At 40.6% G+C, this 23,464-nt stretch overlaps 1 protein-coding gene across 10 annotated transcripts in view; it reads right to left on the bottom strand.

Annotated features, from left to right (window-relative positions):
* Positions 1–23,464, bottom strand: part of GHR (growth hormone receptor) — a 157,140-nt gene that overhangs the window by 16,754 nt on the left and 116,922 nt on the right.

Here is a 23,464-nt window from a genome sequence, read left to right as displayed (position 1 = left end):
GGAGACACGTTAAACAAATCCATAAGCCAGACTAATACGCTGTTAAAATGAAACTCATAATTTTAAACAAATAATTAATTTTTCTTCCAACTCTTTATGTACAATGAGGCGAGATTTTAATTGCTTTTATGTGCATATATGAAAATGTCTATACTTGTAGGAAGCCAATTCAAAAGATTGGCCAAGATCTCTTTTGTGCAGTGTAGAAATGCTTGTACCACAGCCTGACACACAAAATGGGGATCTGCCAACCCTGCAGCTGTAGCTGAAAATAACAGACTATTTCAGCTGGAAGGGACCTGTAAAAACCATTTCGTTCAACTGCCTGACCAATTCAGGGCTGACCAAAGGTTAAAGCATGTTCTTAAGGGCATTGTCCAAATGCCTCTTAAACACTGACAGGCTTGGGGCATCATCCACCTTACCAGGAAGCGTCTTCCAGTGTTTGACCACCCTCTTGGTAAAGAAAAGCTGCCTGACATCCAGCCTAAGCCTCCCGCAGTGCCGTTGTGAACCACCCCGATGCGTCCTGTCACTGGATAGCAGGAAAGAGAGATCAGCATCCCCCTCTCCTCCTGCCCTCCTCAGGAAGCTGTAGGGAGCAATGAGGTCGCCCCTGAGCATCCTTTTCTCCAAACGACACCAGCCCAATGGCCTCAGCCGCTCTTTACAGGACATTCCTTCAACCTTTTCAGCAGCTTTGTTGCCCTCCTCCAGATACATTCAAGGACCTTCACGTCCTTCTTCAGTTGTGGGGCCCTGGGTTGCTCACAGTGCTCAAGGTGAGTCCGCACCAGTGCTGAATCCAGTGGGACAATCCCATATTCTGACCGCTGGTCATAACATGTTTGATTAGTTCAGTACAGATGTACCTGAATTAGCCCTGCACTTGCTTTAGAGAAAGTGTGGTAATACAGAGATTGATATTACGCTAACCATAGCTTAGTATTTACCCAGCTGAGCAGTTTTGCAATGTGTCTACTCATTAGAGTATCTACCTTGAACTGAGTTCAGGTTTGTGTATACGACATTATGTAGATATAACCTTGCTCTGAGAGAGATAAGCACAGCTCTAAGCATGTGCTTGTTCTGTCACCTGCTCCGTGCTCATATTTTCTGTTCTTTGTCAAAACTGTAATGATGTAGGGCCATGAAATGACTGCTACAATTAGTCAGCCTCATCAACGCTTGTGAGAAAAATAAAAACAAAAGTTGCAGGTATGACTCACTGCTTTCAAAGTCAGTACTTAACTTTTTCCTGATTTTTAAGGGTCTAATGCCAACATTCTCTATTTGGCCTGGAAAGCTTTCCAGACGGAGATCACATTGAAGTGTCTACCTCTCTTCACTGACTATCTGGGAAATACCATCATTTATTTAAGAAAATTTCTCCACAGGGCACTTAAAATGTAGATACTGGTCAGGTGTTTATGACTGGTTAAATCATCCATGGCCAGGGAATGACGTGATGCTACTGGACTCTGCCTGCAAAGTTCTTTCCAAATATGTTCTCAGTATCAAAACTGTGAATATCAGAATTTCAGACTAGATATAAGGATGGTAAAATACTGGCTCAGGTTGCCCAGAGAGGTGGTAGATGCCCCATCCCTGGAGACATTCAAAGTCAGGTTGGACAGGACTCTGTGCAACCAGATCTAGTTGAAGATCTGGGCTGGAAGAAGGATCCAGGGAATTACAGGCCTATCAGTCTGACCTGAGTGCCAGAAAAAGTCGTGGAGCAGATCATCCTAAATGACTTCACACAGCACGTATAAGACAACCAAGTGATCAGGCCCAGTCAACACAGGTTTATGAAAGGCAGGTCCTGCTTGACCGACCTGATCTCCTTCTATGACAAGGCGACCTGCTTAATGGATAAAGGAAAGGCTGTGGATGTTGTGTACTTAGGCTTCAATAAAGCCTTTGACACCATATCCCACAGCATTCTCCTGGAGAAGCTGGCAGCTCATGGCCTGGATGGGTGTGCTCTGCAATGGATAAAGAACTGGCTGGAGGGCCAGGTCCAAAGAGTTGTGGTGAACGGAGCCAAATCCAGTTGGCGGCCAGTCAGGAGTGGTGTTCCCCAGGGCTCAGTATTGGGGCCAGTACTGTTTAACCTCTTTATCAGTTATCTGGATGAGGGGGTTGAATGCACCCTTAATAAGTTTGCAGATAACACCAAGTTGGGTGGGAATGTTGATCTGCTGGAGGGTAGGAAGGCCATACAGAGGAACCTGGACCAGCTGGATCATTGGGCTGAGGCCAATTGTATGAGGTTTAACAAGGCCAAGTGCTGGATTCTGCACTTGGGTCACAACAACCCCAGGCAGTACTACAGGCTTGGGGAAGAGTGTCTGGAAAGCTGCCTGGCAGAGAGGGATCTGGGGGTGTTGACTGACAGCGGCTGAACATGAGCTAGCAGTGTGCCCAGGTGGCCAAAAAGGCCAACAGCATCCTGGCTCGTATCAGGAATAGTGTGGCCAGCAGGACTAGAGGAGTGATGGTGCCACTGTACTTGGCGCTGGTGAGGGTGCATCTCAAATCCTGTGTTTAGTTTTGGGAGTCTCCCTACAGGAAAGACATTGAGGTGCTGGGAGAGAGTTCAAAGAAGGGCAATGAAGCTGGTGAGGGGTCTGGAGCACCAGTCTGATGAGGAGCAGCTGAGGGAGCTGGGGCTGTTCAGCCTGGAGAAAAGGAGGCTGAGGGGAGACCTTATCACTGTCTACAGCTACCTGAAAGGCAGTTGTAGCATGGAGGGTGTTGGTCTCTTCTCACAAGTAGCAAGTGATAGGACAAGAGGAAATGGCCTCAAGTTGTGCCCGAGAAGGTTTAGATTGGATTTCTGGAAAAAATTCTTCACAGGAAGGCTTGTCAGGAATTGGAACAGGCTGCCCAGGGAAGTGGTGGAGTCACCATCCCTGGAGGTGTTTAAAAGGCATTTAGACAAGGTTCTTAGGCACATGGTTTAGTGCTAGAGTTAGGTTATGTTTGGACTCAATGATCTTGATGGTCTCTTTGAATCAAAATACTCTATGATTCTAAGATGTCCCTGCTCATTGCAGGGGAGTTGGACTAGATGACCTTTAAAGGTCCCTTCCAACCCAAACCGTTTTATGATTCTATGATATTTACACTCCAAGCCAGAAAAAGTATTAAGGTACAGTCATCCACATGCACCAGATGCCTTCTTCTATGCATGAGGTTTTTGTAGCCTTCCTGCATATTGACTCCTTTATTTATGGCTCAGGCAGACAAAGCCACTCAGTGCCAGAGCAATTTGTCTTTTTTGGGCTTAATGGCTCAAATTGTGTGCTTTATATTAAACACTGCCAAACATCCACAACAGGCAGTAACTAGTACATAAATATTATGAATTTCTGTTTTGCTCATCCCATATAATTGCTTCATTTCACACTTTGGACATTGAACAAGGCCTGAACATCTGTATGTAAATAAGAGATTTCGTAAACTGGGTGGCTAACACCTCCCTCTCCCTCTAGCTTTTAGAATTCTTCTTGCCAACCTAAAATAACTGACATTTGATTAGAAAGATATAAACAGATTTTTTTTTTCTCTCTCTTAGCCAGCACATTCAATTTCACTGAACTTTAACTAAATTTCTTTCTAAAATTGAAAAAAAAAATTGAAACAAGTATTACAGCAAATGCAAAAAATCATGCTGTTCTTTTTTTCAGAAAATACTCAAACAAAATATTTTGACTATTGTGCCTGATTTGGTTTGGTATGGTATTCAATATTTGACAATTTCGGCCTAAATCCCAAAATGCTTTTGACTGACTCTGATTTGAGCTTTTACACATTTCTACATCATTGATCAAACAATTTTCACATGGTAGAAATTTTTTCTTAAAAACAGCACATGATAATGAAATTGCAAACTCATAATACAGATCCAAAATAAAACAGAAGAAAAGATTCAAGAACAGTATTACACTTGTAACTTTTAAAATGTTATAAATTTTCCAGCTTTCAAACCTGAACTTTATTTTCTATTTACTTGAAAATCAAATAATTGTTTAAAAACAAAACTAAGAAAAAGAAACTAAATTTTGTGCCTTTACTTCGAAGACATGAGTAAAATTGCCTCAAGTGCATAATACCTACAATCAACAAGACGCGAGTCTCTCCCTTCTTCTATAAGCAGTGTGCAAGGAAGTACGTATTCTGGCTTTTCCTGTTTCTATCCTCAGCTACATGCATCAAGAACAAATATAGATATTTTTTCTGAAACAGGTTAAGAATTTTAGAAAATGACATACTGGAAAACCCTCCTAAATTAGAATACTTCTGTTGATGCCTGCACAGTATTTATAGCTAGAATATACAATATTTAAAGCCGATGTCCTCATCTCCAGGGGTAAATAAAGTCATGCTCACTTCTTAACATGATGAAATGAACTGCATGGAACCAAACTTAATTTACATTTTGAGAGGTACATCATTATCTTAGACATAGGCTCCACACTGTCTTAATAATGAATTGTTGAATTCTCTAGCTTTACATACAAGCTAAACTAAGGACTGTAAGATGTGTGAACTCTTCTAGGAAAATGGATCATAATACAGCCAGAAGTAGCACCAGTTACAACGGAGAGTATTAGCAATGCACAGAATACAGATTAAGACTTGGTCTCTTACACCCTGACTTCAGAAGAACATGTGCCTAAAGTCTCACTTTCTTTTCCACTTCCTCATGACAAGACTCTTAATTCTTCGTCTCACAGGTGTTCCTTCAACAGTGACAGGCATTTTTGAGCAGGGAGCAGTTTTGTTTGGGATTCATACACTCTTGGTTTACCATTTAAATAAATAATGAAATAATTAAATGAATGAATAAATAAATATTGAACAATTCAATTTGTAAGAAAAATTATCTTCTGATTGATTGTTTCCAGTTTCTGTGTCAAGTTTCCAGCCTTCAAAAACACAGGCTTTTGTGACTCACTGAAGGAAACTTTGTCATATTGACTTGTATAAGGCTTGGCACTCTGGGGGAGATCTCCTGAATTTCTGTTTCCCACACAAGTGAATTATCAACATTGTACAAGACCCTGTGTGAGCTCCATCTCCTGAACAAACTGTAGCAGAATGTGATAAATGAACACAATAGCTCAGCTGAAAACATTTAGGCATAAAGGCAGCAGGGTACTGAAAGTAAAGGCTGTCAAACTGAGATTTTAAATAGACTAGGAAAGCAAAGCAAAACATGGATACATACTTGCTCTTTTCCTACCTGATCCAATAAGTTCCAGTCAAATTGTCATGAATAAAACCACTTGCTTAATTCGGGATAATGGCTTGGCTGAATACACAGATTCAACAGTAGAAAACATGGAAAAAAACTGGTAAACCTGTGGCTTCTGCTGTTACTACCAAGAAAGTTTGGTAGAAAAATTCATAGTCCTGCCCCCGGGTTTAGCTGAAGATAAATGTTCAGCTGCCAAAGAGTAAAATCTCTTCACATTTTGCTCTCATTATGTTATGACCACAGATTAGCCATGGTCGAAACTCTGGCTCAGCCAGGAGAAACTGTGCCAAAACAGTAGCTAAAATAATAGTTTGGTTTATGGAAATAATCAGGAATGCAGATGTGCCATCTCTTCTGCTTACACTTGTTTGTGGGTCACCAGCCTGCAGTTTTCCATCTACTGTAGTTTCAATACTATATATTCTTCAGTCTTTAAAACCAGAACACAGTACTGTGACCGCAGCTTACTGGAAGTTATAAAGACATGGAATTTAAAACAAAAAAGAATCCTAAAATCTAGAGGTGTCAGCAGGCTAAGTCCTTTAGATATTTTGTCTTTTCTTTTTTCTTAAGAGTCTCTCTAATAAAATTTAACTTTAAAGGGAGGAGCTAGCCTTGAGTGTGGAAGAGTAAGGAACTTAAGCTTATAACTGGGGTGTAAACAAAACAGGTCATCATCATCTTGGGGAAGTCCTGCTGTCACCAGAGCTCTAGTACTTTTGCAAGAGCAAGGACAGAGCAGTACACAACTTGTCTAGAAACATCTGTTACTAGTATGGGACTTCGGTAGGTTAAATAATAAGGATATGAATGATTCAAAACAATCAAGCTAACTAAATGGAAAATGAAAAAAAAGGATATATTTTTGCTGAACAAGAGGATGTATTTCTGGTTGTGGTAATTTTAGAAGGTTTATGTAGAATTATCAGTTATCAGAGCTTATGATACCTAGAAAACCTAGAGCAAACTTAAACTTTCAGAAGAATAACATGTTCCAATATGCAAATCAAAGGTAAAAGACGCCTTATGCAACAGTATGTATCTTCATATAATCCACTTGCAAAGCATACACAATGTGTCATCGCTAAAATATAATAGAGAAAGATAGAAATGGAAACATAAACACAGGAACTAACTACATGTAAAATTAGAAACAGATATGAAGACCTGGAGTGCTATTTACCGTAGCTCAAATTTCTATATTGAAAGTGAATGCTCTATCAATTAGGTTCTGATTCTGAATCCACCCAGCTCAACAAATACTGGACAATTTACTTTAATAAGGGCAGCTCGATTTCTCTGGTACCAGGAAATTCTGATTTGTTCAAATTGCCCAGCAAAATGAAGAACATTTGCTGTCAGTGGATGATATTTTAAATAGGTACACTCAAGTAGAAATAAATGGTCAGACATCACATATACGGAGAGTGGGATGCAGTAAACAGAGAAAACAACAACGTCCCTTCCCAACCAGGCTGCTTGTGAATCTGACTCAGCATTTGTTTTAGGTACAATCTGCCCATGAAGGGCCAACAGTAAAGTTCTGGAGCAACTTTTTTTGGAAAATAAGATAATTTATTTTATATCAATAATAAATAAGATCCTTTTGCATGAAGTACTCAACAGAAACAAAGCAAAGTTTAATAACTCTAAGATGCCATGTTGCAGTGAAAACTGAAGGGGAATGCTGCAAAAGATAGTATTTTGCCCATGGAGTAAGTCTGAATATTGTAATAGTTCTTGATAAATAAGCGTGTTTTGCTGAGGAACATGAAAAAGCAGTTAGTCTTCAACTCTGCATTGAAAACTAACTTGGTGACAGCTACTTTGAGCAATAATATGTAGGCATCTTCGTGTAACAGATGAGGAGTGGGCACAGTGTTTTAGGGAATGCCAGAAGGACTTTTTAGCAAGTTTGCAGTGCAATAAATGAACAAACAAACAATCCTGAGCTTGGTAACACTAAGTGAAATGGCAATGGCTCTTCTCTTTCAGAACAAACTTCTTTCTTTTTTATTTTTCTTTTTTATTTTTCTTTTTTTTTTTCTTTTTTCCTTTTTTTTTTTTTCCCCGCAAATGAGGTTGATATAGTTAAAATAACAAAAACCTTGCCGAAACAGAGATTTTCCACAGCATCAAAGCTCAATGGCTGTGCTGGTTTCCCACACTCTCTGTGCTACTGAGCATCCACAGAACAGAAATTGATGTGGCTCATTGATCCATAAAGGTACATATAAAAAATTAAGTAAATAAAGCTCAGGACTGGGGGAAAAACAATCATGCAGCATTACTCAGTAGTCATTACTCAGTACTATTGCCCATGAGACAGTACAGGGATGACTGAGGATGTGGGTCTGTGCCATGTTCTGTAGTCTCTGGCATGTGCTTTCCAAATAATTTCCTCCCATGTGCAGTGGTGGAATCACATTTCTGTTACAGAAGACCCATATCAACTGGCCTACATATATAATGGATAAAGGGAACCAGAGTCAGGGGACACAGTATTTGTAAATGAAAGCAGTTAATGTAACAAACCTATTTCCACTTATTTCTTAATTGCTTATACAGTTGTAACTCAAATTGAAATGACATTTTCAAGAAAGTATGTATAAAAATAATAATGAATAATTATTTTATCTGTTACAGCCGTTGCTGTAGATGTTCAGTATTGACTAACATTACGTGGTAGGGCACATGAGGAAATATGAAGCACAAATGAGGTCCTGTAGGCAAACAGTATGTGCAATAAGCAAATATCACAAAAGGTCTTTCATGCCCTTTTCAGAGCAAGTGAATTGTACAGTACTGACAAAAATCTCTAACATCCTTCTTTCTTCTGCACATGTACTAGCAATTTCCAGTAAGAAGCCCAGTTCAAAGTTAACAGCTGTTAAAAAGAAAACCCATTGCTCACCATCATGCAGCATAATAAAGCCACGACACAGTGGTGAGGGAATGTCCTAGCTGAGACACAGCCCCTCCAAAGCTGCCAGCTTCCCACCAGAGTTGTGTGCTCAGAACCAGGACCAACATTTCCAGACCACTGGGACAGGTTACCCAGGGAGGTTGTGGAGTCTCCTTCTTTGGAGACATTCAAAACCCGCCTGGACACCTTCCTGTGTAACCTCATCTAGGTGTTCCTGCTCCAGCAGGGGTATTGGACTAGATGATCTTTAGAGGTTCCTTCCAATCCCTAACATTCTGTGATTTCTCCAGCAAGACAAGCTGACGTATAATCCGGCATCCCCAAACCAGGCTCCAAACTGACACTCACCTCCCCAAACTCTAAGAGGAAAATACTCAGAGGATTCAGAGAGTAAGACTGTCAGGTGTGAACCAGGTTAAGAATTGCATCTTCACAATTACCCTCATGGAAAAGTCACACTAGGACATGTCTTGATGGTCCTGGCTAAATTTGAAAACTTGCCTCCCTTATTTCAACATTAGCTCGGTCCCTGTGAACAAACAGCTGTGCGGAGCGGACACCTCGACAGCACTGGAGTGAGGACTCGCACAGGACAGCCACGCTCTGGTCTGACTGGGGGACACAGGGGACCAAACCCGGAGCCAGGCAGAGGTGGCAGGGCCCTGTGCTCAGCCATCTATTTGCGTTACATGGCAGCAAGCGGCTGCACAGCGGCGTTAGGACAGCAAACAGCACAAGCGCTGATGTCAGAACAATGTGGAGAGTGTTTTTACAAAGGAAATGTTACAGCACAGCTAACATCTGCAGTGGGAGTGGACGAAGGGAGTAAAAGCAGGGAGCACAAGATAAAGAAGCACAAAGACACAGGAGAAAAAAAATGATGAGAAAAGAAGATGACAAGTTTGAAAAGAAGGGCACAAGAGGACACATAAGTGTGCATGAGAGGAAGACAGAAAAGGGTAGCGAAAGACTTGAGGTAAAGGCAGAAGAAACATAATCCTGACAAGCTGTAAATGAAACCTGCAATCACACTGTCACTCAGTTTAAATAGTGAAGATGACAATTTTTTGGTCCAGCACATACATATCCTTATAGTGTAGAGAAGAAATCACATGCAATTGACATCACCCACAAGCGATACTGGGGTAAGAGACTGGAGGAGAGAGCAGGTGGCTGTAAGGACAGTGTGAAGAGAAACAAGCAGTGACACAGTGCACCTCTTTAAGGCCACCTGCAGAATAAAGGCAGCACAACAGAAAGACTGAAGTCTTCCTCACAAATCTAACAAGGTTTCAATCATTAGGTTCACTATAATCAGTAGGGACATGAATCTGCCAGGTTTCATTAGACAGACACAGCTGTGTTTTTTCAGTTACCAATGACACTATGTCCCAAGCTCTTTATTTCATCACTGAAACAGTGCTGGTTATGCCCAAATGCATCCTGATATTTCTTGTTTTTTACTCCCTCTACACACCCTCATTACATTTGAATTAAGTAACTCATGAAGATACCGGCCCTCAATCTGGTTTTGTTGTTGACATTCAGTCCTTTCAAGTCACGCTGCTTTTGGGACACCAGAGTCAAGCTGTAAATTCTCATACTACCCACTGATGAACTTTCAAGCTACTTCTGGCTTCTGCAGATTTTAATAATTCTTCAGAATAATGACTGACTGAATTATGTACAATAACACTTGCACACAGAAAAACTGACAGAAAAATCCTGCCTTGTACTCTACAGAGATTTTCATGGAGTACAAATCATCAAACTCCATTTGAAAATGAAGTAGTTGAGTCTGGTGTGGTTTTTAGCCAAGTGAAGCAAGTGAAGGAAAACTTGCCAGTTCTATCCACAGAACAGCTATCTTTGAAGGAAACTCCTGAAAGTAGGGAGCGATCTTGTTCTTCAATCTACAGGGAAGTTCCCTGTTATTGTCACTATATATCAATATAAAGCCTAAGGAGACAAAAAATGTCCAGAGGCTGTGACTAAGAGGATTATTTGTTACCTTCCACACCTGGAATGAAACTCAGGGGACATTACTGACTTGTTATTTAGAGATTTCTTGAGAAGTCTTGCTACAACATCCATCTGAGACAGCAAGGCCATGTGCACTGAAAAAAAGCTGAGCCCTCAAACCGATCTGAAGAATTACTTCCCATACTCTGATTGGTGACAGTGATGACTGAAAATTATGTGGCTTTGAATACCTGAAGACTGAAAGTCATGCTGATTCTTATCAATTCTTCATGGTAAGAACCACCCAATTTCATCTTTACAGACACTGTAAAGTATACAGAGTCTTATACAGTATTTTCACTCATTGCGTACATCTGGACCATAATATCTCTTCTTGAGTCCCAAAGAAGACTGAATTGATTTAAGTATTTTAGAGCATTCTAGCATGTAGTATTTCTCCTGTGCTTTTCAGAGTGTCTGTTTTATTACTGTAGCCAGGATGTTTACTTGTTCAGTAACTCAGTGCTTTATTATTGCAATGAATCATGAACTATGAGTTATCAGCTTCAAAGAAGATTTGGTGAAATTTTAAACACAAACAGAAGAATAAAAGTATTGTTTTCTGCTCTGTTTGTTCTCTAACTTAGCAAGAACCTGAGTGAAAAAAGGTAGTAGGTAGGCGCTGGATAGAGACTCGAACTCTTATGGGTTACTCTGAGCAGTATTTATTGTAGAAGATTCGCAGGAACAGCAGCGTTGGGTCACCTCCTCAGAGAGTGACAATCATACAGCAGTATAACTAGTCATTATATAGGGTTCTAACATGTATTATGCAACTAAGCAAAATTTATCACTGTCTATCACTTTCGATATCCTCAGGTTCCTTCTGTTCCAGTGGTCTGCGGGTTCCACTTCTTCTTTCTTGGCAAGTACCGAACGACAGGTCATCGGGTCGCAGGGCTAGCTTCTTTTGAAGTTCCACCTGTCTCATTTGTTATCCATAGTTCACCAGTCTAGCATGGAAATCAGCAACCCTAAGAATAGCATTTATCAATGTCTTAACCAAGGGTACAAAGCAAGCATAAGGTAACCACGCTCGTGGTTCTGGGTAAGGGCTATACAGGGGACAAGCTGAGACTTTCAGCCTTAGCAGCGCATCTTATAACACTGATATAGGCCTAAAATCCTAATTTCCTATTTCCCTGCAACACTGAGTCTTTGCAGTTTTGCAGTGTTCTGGTAAAAGCATCCATTCTAGTGCGTTTCAAATGGAAAATTATTGACAACAGTTCTATCCCCTATTTAAGCAGAGTTCTTGTAGGCCTCCCAAGATTGTCCTTTTAATTGTATTTATAAAACAACAATCTCTACTCTTCCTTCTCAGAAATGAAGCCAATATTGTGACACACCGTGTAAAAATCCTGCCAATTTGCAAACTAGTTTTCTTTGAAAAAAACACCCAAGCGACCCGAGTACCAAGCAGTTCTCAAGGCCATGACTTACATACATGCTTTGAATCTCAGCTGGACCCTTGCACATGAAAGGAAATGTATGTGACACATTTAAAGTTACCAACAGGGAGTATCTAATGTTCTTCCCAAAATGGGAAAGCTGCTGAGCTGGGTATGTTTTAACTTACTCTGAAATTCAGGATGATGTAAATACCAAAAGAGAGAGAAATCATGCCAATGATATTAGACTGATGGAATTAAGTTAGCAGTGGAAAAACACGCCCCCCCGCCCCGAAGTATTGGCAATTCAGCGTTAGGATGAACAAAGCACTAGACAACAGGCAAATGGAGAGCACGCATGACTCAGAAGGGAGTTAAGCTCAACAGAATAATACATATTTTCCTTCAGCTTTTATTTCTGTGATCTGGCTATGAGCCTAGATGAATCTTCTGATCTTCTGTAAGGCACTGACTGGCCCGAAGTAAGCCTCCAGACTCACCCTTATTTTACTATTGTGGAGGAACTTTGGACAAAACAATCATATTCAAAAGTACAGTGGACAGATTCATTATTTATTTATTTATGACAGACTGCCAAAAGTGATTTAAGTTTTATGGCTCCTGTGCTGAACTTGACGTTCTCTAACACGCTGTTCCCTCTTTGTGAGAACCCAGTGATGTCAGTCCCGGGCTGCAGAGCTTAGTGAGGGAAGAGTCACAGACAGAGGTGGTGACTCGTGAAATATAGGCTCCTCAGATATATTTCAAGTTTGATCAGTATTAAAAAATTGGCCTTTCTCCCTTGGAGCAGTTTAGAGGGAAGCCCTGATTTTCTTCATCTGAAAGCAGCCATTTCCTGACTGGACAAAACAAAGAGCAAACACCCAAATTATCTAAACCCCAACACAGGTCTCTAGAACTACTGTTATATTAGTCTTTAGCATGCCTAAGAAGATTCCACTTCTGATAAAAGCACAGACTTCAAGGATACTATGCCAAGGAGGGGCTCATTCCCTTGAGTGACATTCATGTAGAAGCAATACAGTTTTCATGTTTTATTTAGATTAACAAAAGATCAACAGGCACTGTCAATAAGGGCACACCTAATGATCATTTTAAACAACCAAAGACACGTAGGTCAATCAAAAATGCTGTTATACACCATCTATAATAGTACTTCCTTCTCCTCTAGGACTTTCCAATGCACACTTAAAGTCAGCAGGTTCTGCATATTCAACACACAATGTATTAAGAGCTTTGTACACACCCTCATTCAAGCTATTATTCAAACAATCACACATAATCTCCCTAAAGTTACCGTGACATATGCATTTCTCTGCTTTTTGCAGTGGGAAAATTGGGATTGAAAGGGGTATTTTATGTGAACCCCAACTGAGCTTAGAAAGTGGGAAGGAAGAACAAGTTGCCAAAGCCAAAGTGATTACTCAGAAAGTCCTGGCACCAACAACTTGCTTTAATGTGTCAGATGGTGCATTGCCAGTCAGTTATGAAGCTCCATTTACATTCAGGTTTCTAGACACAGGTATTAATCACTGATATATGTGCTACAGATTGACACTAGGTGTTACTACATGACAGACACTTCCTGCTCTGGAGACCCTGTAGCTTTGGAAACCCCAAGGGCAGGTACTGCAGAACTCATCTCCCACAGCAGTCATGTGTCACCTCGCTTCTGCCCAACCTTCCTTGTTCCCTTCATTCTTTTTTTTTTTATCTCAGTATCCCCCTGGTATTCCGTAAATGTGAACAAACACACCATTTTGGCAGCAGCTGTTCTGTTGATTTTGCTCCAATGCCTTAACACGAGAAAACTGAGCTCACAGCAGCCCACAGATCACTTGCATCATTTAGCCAGACTTCCATACCTTGACTATGGTCACAGTAACTGTGATCCCATCTACACCCCTGCACAGTAAGAGAAAAAGTTTGCTACTCAGACAGGTCTCAAAAATAAAGTTATAATCACACCATTCCCTCAACAACAACTGCAAACTGAAATTATACACAATGACCATGTTTTTGGCACACTGTGGCACATGGGATTGATTCATTCACTCCCTCTATAGGTCAGCAGAAAAACATGATGAGTGCATGATGGTTAGACTTGTCTTTAAAACAATAAACAGAAATAGCTATGAGGATAATTCATGTGAGAGCTTCCCGGAGTGATGATGTTAGGTATTACTTCAGGGAATTGTTCTGCTTGAGTGAAAAATTCTTCTCTAATTGGTGCAGTTTTACTATTGTATGAATCAACAGCAGCAGGTAGAATGGATTTACGTGTGTAGGAGAGAGACAAACCAGATCCAGTTTAGTTTTGGGTAGAAAGTTATTCAATAATTTCCTGGTTGGTTGCCTTGGTTCACATCCCGTGTGGTTTACCTATTTTGCTCAGAAGACTTAACATTCTTTTAAGAAACTGCCTCAGAATGTGTCTTTTAGGACTCTCACAGATGTTATCATGATGCTACATGGTCACAGGTCTTTTACACTAGTCCTGGTAGGTCTGAATGCAGCAGATCTCAATAAAATAGGATGTTATCTTCATTTTCAGCAGGAAGACTTTGATAGCAATATTTTTCAGGTTTTTAAAGGCTAGACTTCCAGTAATCTACAATAAGCATATGTTCATTCTTATCATACCATTTCCAAAAGATCTTTGAATTTTCCTGCATTTTTGAAACCCAGGTTTTCAACATCATACTAAGAGCGGAGTTTCCTGTGGTACAAACTGTTAAATCCTAATCTGTATGGACACATATTAACTGTATTTTTTTTTATTCCTCACAGAACTCTAAGACACTGTCAGCAGTAATACACAGAAACTCTGAGATTTTGCTAGTTGCTTGGCTTTTTTTTTTTTTTTTAGTAAAATACACTGTCTTACAGGCCTCTTAAATTTGAAGTGGTACTGGCAGTATTTTTCTTAATCATGTAAAGTAAGAAATGTCTAAGGATATATTGACACAATTTAAGACAAGACAGACTGAATGGTAAGACTAGAATTAGAAAACTTTAGGACAAAAGTAAATGCAAACACCTCATTTAAAGTAGCTAAAGGCCAATGCCAATACGTGAAAGAAAATTAAGGGAAAACTAATCAGCTCTGGCTCATTATCAGTAATTTGCTTAAATAAAACAAAATGTGCTGAAATAAAAGGCTGATCACCTGTTTGATCAGATTTTCATAATAAAGTAATATCTGAAGAGTGAAAAACTAACATTTATGATGACTAACCTAGCATATTTCTCACAGCATACTACATCTCTTGACTGCTATTCTAATTGGGTTCAGAAAGTCTTCTTAATTATTCCCATGCTTTCACCATCCAGACAGATGCTTTTTTTTACAGCTACAAGAGTGACCTTGTGGAATGCCACCATTGTACTTAGAGCTAATCCTTGAGTGTACACTAAGTGAGTGTACATACTGCCTCAGCTTATTTAAGCAAACGCTAAATCTTGATGTCCCTTCAGGGCCAGTGCAAGTTTGGAAAGGTGAGATGAATTATAGCCTGCGTTTCAACGGAATTTGTCAGAGACACTTGCAGAGCCTTAACCTTGAGATTTATGGGGCTGAACATCTCCTCTAACCTCATGTAACAGTGAGAGTTCCTCATACAAACACGAGGGCAGCCAGCGCTGCCTACTGCTTGGCTTGGTGAGATGAACTGAGTGACTCACCTATCCCCAGAGAGACCAGAAGATATAGCAGGAGATGGGCTAAATAATTCTACATAAGAAGATAAGAAGGTAAGATTTCTGTGACACACACCTGCCTATGAAAACAAATCCCACGCGCAAATATACGTACGTGGTTATTCAAACAAAATAAGTGACACCAATTCTTCTGTATTGCAGCCATGGGTAATATTTATTCTGGGTTTCCTAAAAGTTAAACCTGCACAAATTGGCATTTACTCTAAGAACCAGCCTAAGCTAATGCACAGGCTGTCAGTAGCAGACAAAAAACCCCACATCTGAAACAAACACTGGTTCTTTTGGAAGATTCAATCTTTGCTATTCTCAGTAGCTGCAAAATTATTTTTTAATGAAAACAGATAAAAAAGAAAGAGCAAAATATTTCTGTGGAAAGCTGACATTCAAGAAGCACAACAGAAAGGAAGACGCTACAGCAAAAGTTCTCAAAAATCTCACAAGAGGAAAAAGACTAGATGGTAAAAGGAAATGGGCTGTAGAGCATGTTGCAACATTTCAGACCTACTTGTACTTACTGGCATGTCTAAGAAGTGAACTCATCAATAAAAGCGTATGATGTTTTATCTTCATCAGTGATTCTGAGGCCAGAACAATTCTGAACAGTCAGTTTCCCAACAACTGTTAATGTTGAACCTCACAGACTATGAAAAATGTGGCTTTGTCTCCTGAAACACTGCAGTAAAGACTCTACAAAAACAACAACACAATTTCCACTAAAAAGCCCTTCCTCATTAGCGCTGAATGTTGGCCACAGCACTGGACTAACCTCAGTAAAGCTGAGCTCAGCACTTCAAGCTTGGATGCTTATTTGTGTCTCTGGAGACAAATTCTTCTTCAGTTTGCAATCCCGCTGGCTTTAGTGAAACGAGTGTTACAGCGCTCGTCCCATCACCTGCAAAGCCAAGCTGGGCGTCTCTAAGAAATGGCCCTTCTGTGATTTCCAGCACCCTGATTTTATAGCTGGGTTAAAGTAATGCTAGAATAGGGAATGCAGCTATGCTTTGGGAAGAATAATTGTGCCTAGAAGGGCTATCTTAACTGCTTCCACCTGCTCTGAAACACTCAGCACTGCGCTGTGAGTAAAAGTCCACCGGTCACATAGAAAATTTACTGTGTATTTTACAACTTCACTCCCCACTCCCCTTCTCACTAGCCAGCCAAGAGGTGCCCTGTCTTCAGCAACAGCTGTGAGAAGAGGTGACAACCGAGCTGTGAAGGGTCCCGATCCTTACGAGAGTGCTCTGGAGCCACATCCCCTGTGCTGCAGGACATGCGGCCAGGAGTGGCTCTGCAAAGGATTTCTGCGAACACACTGCTGCTCTTAGGCAATGGAAACATAAAATTAATGGTGCAACTATGATCCACAGCTCACAAAGCCCTTCTTCACACTTACAGGATCAACAATGAGTTTTGATACAAGTCTGATGCTGTTTTACCATCATGTCAGGCTGCCAAGAACCTCATTTACACTGACCTTGCTCCATTTGGTCACTTGCCTGTCCATGAAGGATCCAATGTTATCAGGGATTTCTTTAAACGTATCAAGATACAGCTAAGAAACCTAAACAGTAAATCAAATAACCTCCTAAAATAATATATTTGCACTAAGCAGGAGGGATAATAGATAAAATACCTTCAGATTGGATAATCTCTTTGTGGGTTTCCTGCTAGTATCAAAGCAAGTGATTGCAGGGAATCTTGCCATGCTGTGATCTGTTGTGTCTGATCTCTACAAACAAGCCTGGCATATCTTCTTTCACAATCCAGCACAGTGCTGCCAAAACTCCCCCCACTGAACGCTTCCCAGGATGCTATGGACTGGTGCCACTAGTGTTGCCCCAAAGCCTTCCTTGTTCTGTGTGGGCTCCACTACTTTTCTTCTCCCCGGGGCTTCTTGGAGTGCTTTCTGGTGCAAAGACACTATATTCTTGCCTTCTAACTACAAAGAGTTTAATTGATGGCCCCAAGGAAGGAGCTGAGGTGCTCTGATCTGCCACCTGGAGATACTGATCTCTTCTCCTTGACAGCAGTTCAGTTAACTCCTGCAGCAGGCGCCACTGGCTGTGCCATGGGAAGAAGGAGCCTGCATGACCAGGTGGTAGGCTGGAGCAGGGAAGGGAAGCAGCTGACAGCTAACACTGGGGGTAAAAAAACAAGTACTTTCCAGCCAAACAAGGTCCTCAAACCAGCTTCTCATGTGACTGCAAAAAAAGCTGTGTGTGACGCAGCATGAAAGTTTGGGAATGAGCAACCAGGCACTGATGAGCCCAATTCTTTCACTGGCAATGGAAGACTTATTTCAGGGGGAAAAAAACCAAACAAACAAACCAAAACAAAACCCCACCCTTGCTTCTTATAAGGTGCCTAAAGCTGAGTGCCAGTGATTCTGCACAGCTTAAAAATTACACAGGGGCACATGGCATGGAGTAAGAGGCTTACGCTTGTGGTGTGACTTCAGCAGCAGGAAAGAGGATAAAAGACAAAAGAAATCAGCTCACATGGTTTGCATTTGCCACACATGGACTTACGGAGAGTGACTTCTATTGAATAAATTAACCTGAAATTTTGGATAACATCTCTGTGTTGACAGTATAGCCAGCTCCAGCAATTCTGACTCCAATTAATCTGAGACACATGTATATGAAAGAGGAATAAACAAGGCAGTTTGGGAAGTAGCAATAGCATGAAGTTTTATACAAGCTTACTGCCTAGCTTTGCCTTGTTTGAGATTTGAAAAACTGAAGATTTTTTTTCACCCTTTCATTTTTTTTTAACTATACCTTTTAGTTCTACCAGGAAGAATAAATAGAAATTTCAAAATATCATTCAAAAGATCAATTTCAAGATGTAAATTGTTCCAACAAGACCAGGAACCAAAGAACTTGGGAACCACTGTTGTACACCTTATAAAATTTCTAGGTTCATTTCCAGATGATTAAGCTTGAGGTGAGCATCCAAATTAAATCACAACATTTCAAAGGAGAAAAAAAAGGAAAATTACGGTGATCAAGAGACTGCACTTATAACTGTAAACCAAAACTCAAAAAGTTAAGTAGTTTTTGGGACTTAGCATAAGAGAGAAAAACTCTTGGAAGGTGGGAAGAGTAGTAAAAGTAGAGTGGGTAGGCAGATTGTCCACATGACAGAACAGAGACACAAGATGCCAGAAACATGTTAAAATAAAATACCAGTCAGTAGCAGAGCTAACGATGCCAGAAACATGTTAAAATAAAATACCAGTCAGTAGCAGAGCTAACAATGCCATCTGCTAAGTCTTCTCTACACATCCCACTACAACATCTGGTATTCAGTTGCTCAACACTTTTCTGTAATTTATTCATTTGAGGTGGAAATCTTAGTATCATGCACCTGTCTTCTATGGAAATCTCCATCCAAAACAGTTCAGCTATTCCTAAGAAGGGCAGAGAAAGTGGTTTGCTTATGCTAAGTAGTCTGGTGTTCATTTTGAAAGTATCTTTTCACTTGGGAATACACCATCATCTTGTGGAAATCTGTCCCAATTCCATTATGCACCATACTTGGGTCTTCACACTGTGCCTAAATTTGTACTGGCCCCTTGCACACGGCATAGTTTTACCATGAGGCACAGACAGACCTATTACTTTTATTAAAGTGACTGCTTATGTAATGCTATTGTAGGTCAGCGTGGGTCTCAGCCTGTTGGTGAGATGTTTGTGCTGTTATTTGAGCTGGGAAACCAAACCCAGGAGTGATCTCTTTTGAGTCCCGAGGGCACAGAACGTGGTGGCACATGTTGGAAATTCCTACAGCAGCAGCAAAATACTGACAGATTAATCTACACCTGGCCCCCGAACGTGCCTAGTATGTCTCACCAAACTATAAATCAAATGTGTTTTTACAAGTTTTCTTCTTTTAGAAATCACTCAGCAAATATTTTGAGCTCAAATCAGGATCCTTTTTCTCATAAAAGTGCCAAGCCCTTTTCAAAGCATGTTAACTGAGAAGCAGATTAAAGTATCAGTTGCTTAAGCATCTAGAGGAGCAGCACTACAAAGGAGGAGTATCTCTAATACTGCCTTGCAGAGGGTAAGTCAAAGAGCCATTATTCACTATCACTGCAGAAAGCCGGTAAACTTCTTCCAAACAGCTGCTGTCATGTTTGACAGCAGCGCATGTGCACGATGAGGCGCTCTGTGCTTCAACCTGCCCTCACCCACTTGCACTGTGCGAATCCTACAACGAAGTCAACCTCTTTGGATGAAGCAACTGTGGTGTGGAGGACAGGAGTGCAGGTACACATGGATGGACACACATACACAGCTCGTTGTCAGTGGAGCTGGAAAATAAAATAATTTCCTATCCTCAATTGTTTTCAGACAAGGCTATCGAAAAAGGCTAATGAACAGATTTTTTTAATTATGAAATAAGCTAAGACTTTCCAGTCTGGAAAAGAGTTCAGTAAGGAGATCTACAAAACTACAAGGAACAGAAGAGATGACCTGGGATTGATTATTCACTGTCTCTCAAAATGAAAAAAAAAAAAAGAGGAGTGGGAGGCAGCTAATGCAACTAGTAAGTAGCAAGTTCAAAGGAACAACAGGACACATTACTCCACTGAACTTGAGTTGCTGAAGTCCTTATTACATGGCATTTAGGATCCTAAAATGTTTTACACGTGTATGTTCAAGAGGACAGCTGCCAACTTTACAGGAAAAAATATTCAAAGGTAATAAATATCAAGGCACCACCTCTGGCTCCAAAAACCTCTAAGACAGACATCACTGGAGGAAGGCAGAATATTCAGTGGTTTCTCCATTCTTCTGCTCTTCATTGTGCATTTGGTAAGCAACCACTTAAGATACAGGAGACAGGATACAAGGCTAAAGGAATTTTAGGTCTTCCTCGGCACTGATATTTCTGTTTTACAATGCTTTTCAAAAGAGAAACCTGCAAGAAGATAGACATGACTATCAACCAATGCTGGTTTAAAATATTTTTTCTACTACAAAATAAATTAGACTCTATTTGATTAGTCAGCGTAGTTTTGTCATCCCTGGTCAGTAACTGGCAAACTTAAGAAGACTTGCCGTGTAACACAAACATGACACAAACATTCTCTTCTAGTTTTAGTCAAAAAATATTGGGCAAACTTCATGTAAGTTCATAGCTCTGTGCAAAAACCTGCAATTCCATTTTACTGCCACAAGGAAACCTGAGTTACATACAGGGTATATACCAAGAGCTCAGAGAGAGGAGTATGGCAAGGACAGCATGAAATTCACGGTTTAGAAAGGTGCAAAGTCCTGTTCTTGTCCCTTGAACTCTGCCCTGACTCCTGTCTGTAAATTACACCCCTCAGGCTCGCTTACAAGTTACTATATAAGCACTAGTCTGGGAGTGTTGCCAAGCATGGGGCAGTCTAAGCTACATTCCCTGTTTAGTCCATGGTCAAAGAAATGTCTTTATTTATAAAAGAAGGCAGAATATTCTCAGGGAGGATATACCAAACTGTAAGAAGAGACAGCATACTAAAGCCCTTCAACACGTGGTCATTTAGCACGAATAAGATGGATATTCCTGACCTAGTGAAAAAAGCTCCTATTAATTTCTGAGTTACCAGAATGCAGACAGCATTCATCGTGGTTTTTAGCTTGCTCCTCAGGGAGAGCTGTGAAAAGCAACAGTGACTTGAAGAACCAAAGGAACAGAATAATTTTCTGAACTTTTGCCATGTGCTTATTCTGCTGCTGAGATTGTACCAGGAACAGATAGGAAAATATTTATTTATTGCATGTTACAGTCCTTTCCCCTGTCCTTCTTTGTAAATCTTGTGGAGTAGTTCATGCAGCATTAACTCTCTCTGTGATTTCTACACTACACATGGAGATAAGGCAGGGAATGCATTGCTTTTGCCGGGCAGCCACTGACAATATACCACGGTGAGTTTGAGAGATGAATAGGAAGGCTCAACAAAGGAAGGGATCATCATGGCTTGTAAGTCTGTAAAGTGAGAAGAACCAAGAATACCTCTAATTTTCAAACTCTGAAGAATCAAATGTGTGATGCTGTTTGTGAGTGATGTGTGACAGTGCAGCAGGGCCAAGGACACACTACTAAAAAAATGGGATTAGTGGAATATTCTAATCCAAGAGCATAACTAACTTTCATATATTTCAGTAGAAACTGAGCTCAATGGTGCCACGCTTCTAGGAGAGAAAGAGTCAAAGGAAAGGCAACACTGCGATTTTTTAAGTCCAGTTTGCAAAAACAGAATAACACTCATGTGATGGGAAGATGAGTGGACAAATGCCCTTTCATGCTGTTTTAGAGCACTGAGGATCTCAGATTTTATCACTTAACCTAGTGACAGAAATCCTTTTGCACTTCGTCTTTTCTCATCCACTCTTTCCCTTCCTGAGCTCTTTGTTGGTGAATGATGAATTCCTTGCCTTGTTCCTCAAGGTGCTTTCCCTCTATCTTTATTTGCTTTCATTTCTCTTTGATACCCCACATTTCTGGACTGCAATTGTGAGTTTATTTTCAACATTTTCCGTGGTGGGTGAACGTGTGAGCACGAGATGCACCATTGCTGAATGCCCAGGAGAGCAGGCGGCTGCAGTGGGACAGACACCAGCATGGTCCCAGCACACAGCTCCGTTTTCTGTTTGGAGCCAGAACTTCCCAGCAAACCTCGTGAATTCAGAATTCGACGACCTAACTTCAGGAAATACATTTTGGTGAACATTTGGATTAATTTTGTTTTGCAATTGAAGTTGTGCTGAGTTTGCTGGGATCAAGTTAATTTTCTTCATAGTAGTTAGAATATTTTTTTTAGTAGCTTTCATGGTCTTTAGCTTTGGATTTCACCTCCAGAACACATTGAACTTCCTATGCTTTTGCTGGGACAGAGTTATTTTTTTCTTTACAGAAGCTAGGCTGTGTTTTGGAGTTGGTATGAAAAGAACATGAGGACTCACTGGTGTTTTGGCTGTTGCCAAGGAGACCATGGACTTTTTCAACTTTCCAGCTGCAGGTGCACATAGAAACTGTGAGGGAGAATAACAGGACAGCACCTAGACTGACATCCAGGCTGGCCAGTGAGATAGTCCCTACCATTAGCATCATGCACCATATGTAGCTGGAGCTGGCTTTTCTGGCTCTGCCTTTTCACTTTCTTTTCTTACAGGATGAGCTGTTCAGGACTAGGACACTCTGTTTGCCAGGACCAGCTGTTCAGCACGATTGTGTTCAAGTGTGAACTGCTCTCGGGGTCAGCTCTATGAGACCAAACTTCACTATTGCTGATCTGGGACAGGCTGGTTACCGGTTGGTGTGCAATTGGATTGCACATCACTTATTTTGTATGTATTGTCATTATTTTATATTCCTTTGCTCTTCTATTAAACTGTTCTCACCTTAACTTAGGAGTTTCTCCCTTCCCCTTCAACTATCTCCCCAGTTCCACTTGGAAGGGGAGACTGAGCGAGCAGCTGTGTGATCTCGGTTGCCAGCTGAGGTTAAACCACGATGGAAGTCCAGAAGGGCCTGTGAGAACTACAGCTCTGCTATGTGCCTGTGAGCACTTACCAAGGCATGTTTAATGATTGCAACAATAAACACAACAAATGAACTTCACAAGTGTTACAAAGGAAAAAGTATCAAGTCCCTAAAATATTACAAAGCTCCCTCCAAACTTCTGCCACAGAATCCTTGTCATGCTTTCTAAAAGCCTCATATAATGCAGCTGTTGCACCATTTAGCAATTTGTTACAGAATATATAAATGAATTTACTTTTTGTCACAGGTGTACCAGAGAGAAACCTCTTGTTGACACAATGGCAATTTCTTCTACGAAAATAATCTTTTAAGTTCACATCAAAGATACACTAAATAGACATTAACATTTCAACAGCTTTTTAGAAAGCTTATAAATTTAAAATTTTAGGATCACAGCGACGCCTGAGCTATTTAAGTCCTATGACTTGCACTAAAAAAGACAAATTCACTATGAAATGAACAGAGGGTGTGACTGGCTCTGCCACACTTAATCATGCTGAACAGGGTGTACCTAGACAATTCCCTCATGAGACTCTTCTGCAAAACGTAGTACAGCCCTGTTCAGATTAAACTGAG

The sequence above is a fragment of the Columba livia genome, chromosome Z (genome assembly GCF_036013475.1).
Source record: "Columba livia isolate bColLiv1 breed racing homer chromosome Z, bColLiv1.pat.W.v2, whole genome shotgun sequence".
NCBI classification, from domain to species: domain Eukaryota; kingdom Metazoa; phylum Chordata; class Aves; order Columbiformes; family Columbidae; genus Columba; species Columba livia.
The sequence above is the reverse complement of the archived record's forward strand: the minus strand, read 5'-3'. Positions and strand labels throughout refer to the sequence as shown.